Here is a 2,891-nt window from a genome sequence, read left to right as displayed (position 1 = left end):
GTGGAGAGAAGCTTGGGCGCTGAAAATATGTACGCTATATATAATTGGTCCCCAGGGCATTGCCCTGCTAATTAGGGCAATATTACTGTCCCTTGCGTTTGCCATTCATGATCGGCCTTAAAGCCTTTAAACACTTTTCCTGTTGAGCAGATTGACATAAATTTGTTTTAATAAGTCTATATGTATTAATTATCTATTGAAGTTTGTTATCTATATTCATATTTTCTTTTTCCACGCTATTTCTATACTATAGTTCCCTTTTTTTCTGTCTTTCTTTCTTTATTAGGACCTTAGGCTTGTAGCAATTTGCTTCTAAAATTATTGTTGGATATTGGCTAATGATAATAATGAATAGGATTTACAGATTCATGATAGCTTCAAGAGGTGACACATACTAAAAAAAATTGTGAAATTTTTATTTTCTTAATATGTTTTCTTCATGTTGGAATAAAAATGAGGATTGAACTGCTAGCTAATACAGATCTATATTCTCTACTGTTAATTATCTTTTTAAAATATTATTATTATTATTTTTATTATTATTATTATTATTATTATTATTATTATTATTATTATTATTGCATTTGCTGCGGTCATTATTTCTGGTTCAGCATAATTTTATTGCTATCTTGGGGTTCATGTTTGCATCATCCTTACTATACCAATAGCCATCGCAATACTCTAAATCATTATTTAATAACGCGTTGCATGATGGTTATTCCATTTGCCTCTTGTTTATCCAAATACATATAGCAAATCTAAGGAATTTCAAACCAAAACGTATTTTGCAGAAACTAGATTTAATTTTGAATTTGTGAAAAGGAACCGGAATTGAAATATACCGAAATGAAACTATACGACTTTCTTGCTGTATATTAGAATTTTTAAACTAAATTTAAGGTCATATGTATATTATGCTTCTAATAAGTTTCGAAGCGACATGTTTATTGCATGGCGTAAATATACTTAGAAAATAGTGATACGAACACAAAATTTAATATCAACGACTTTCCCGTCCGATTAGCCTTAGAGATGCAGCACCAAAATATTTGCGTTTTCTCTATAATAAATATAAGAATTATGTCGCATAAACCTAGACTCGAAATCACCGAGTTGGAGTCGGACAAAATCAATTAATCTCCAAATCAGCTTTTAAAAGCTAAGCCTTTTTCTTAAGTGAAAAAGATTTGCCGGCGGGGACTTTAAACTTAAAAAATTTCCTCAGTAAATGCTTTCGGCTCGGATCGACCGCGGCGAACAAGAAGGCAGAGAATGGAAAACTCATGGAAAAGGAGACGTGTCTGATTTCTCCTGGGAACATATTAATCTAATGGAAGCATACTCACGGAAGATTGCAAAGGTAGGATCCGATCCTGAAGGGAAAGAAATAACAAATGCTAACGTCTTGTGCTTTATTAGATGATGTGTATCTACAATCGCATATATGTAACTATTAAATTGTTTGCGGGGTCGCCTCATAAAGACATTTATTATTATATGTGGTTATCTGTTCATGTATGTCTCTCTCTCTCTCTCTCTCTCTCTCTCTCTCTCTCTCTCTCTCTCTCTCTCTCTCTCTCTCTCTCTCTCTCTCTCTCTGTATATATATATATATATATATATATATATATATATATATATATATATATATATATATATATATATATATATATATATATATACATATATATATATATATATATATGTGTGTGTGTGTGTGTGCGAATGTGTATGTATAAATGTCCGCTACACACACACACACACACACACATATATATATATATATATATATATATATATATATATATATATATATATATATATATGTACATATATTCATATATACAAACATATATATATATATATATATATATATATATATATATATATATATATATGTGCATATATTCATATATACAAACATATATATATATATATATATATATATATATATATATATATATATATGTATATATATATATACAGTATATATATATATATATATATATATATATATATATATATATATATATATATATATATATATATATATATATATATATACATATATTATGCATACAACATACCTCTGTTTCGTTTCATATTCTATGTATGACCGAAGTGTTTTCTTTTTTTCTAACTAGGTTTCTAGCTTAGTAAGTAATATATATATATATATATATATATATATATATATATATATATAAATAAATTTATACATATACATATATATTTATATATATATATATATATATATATATATATATATATATATATATATATATGTATATATATATATATATATATATATATATATATGTATATATATATATATATATATATATATATATATATATATATATATATATATATATATATATATATATATATATATATATATATATATATATACATGTATATATATATATATATATATATATATATATATATATATATGTATATATATATATATATATATATATATATATATATAAATAAATTTATACATATACATATATATTTATATATATATATATATATATATATATATGTATATATACATATATATATATATATATATATATATATATATATATATATATATATACATGTGTGTATATATATATATATATACATGTGTGTATATATATATATATATATATATATATATATACATATATATATATATATATACATATATATATAAATATGAATAAATATATATATATATATATATATATATATATATATATATATATATATATATATATACATGTGTGTATATATATATATATATATATATACATGTGTGTATATATATAATATATATATATATATATATATATATACATATATATATATATATATATATATATATATATACATATATA

Source organism: Palaemon carinicauda, chromosome 18, assembly GCF_036898095.1.
Source record: "Palaemon carinicauda isolate YSFRI2023 chromosome 18, ASM3689809v2, whole genome shotgun sequence".
Lineage (NCBI taxonomy): Eukaryota > Metazoa > Arthropoda > Malacostraca > Decapoda > Palaemonidae > Palaemon > Palaemon carinicauda.
This window is presented reverse-complemented; position numbering follows the sequence as displayed.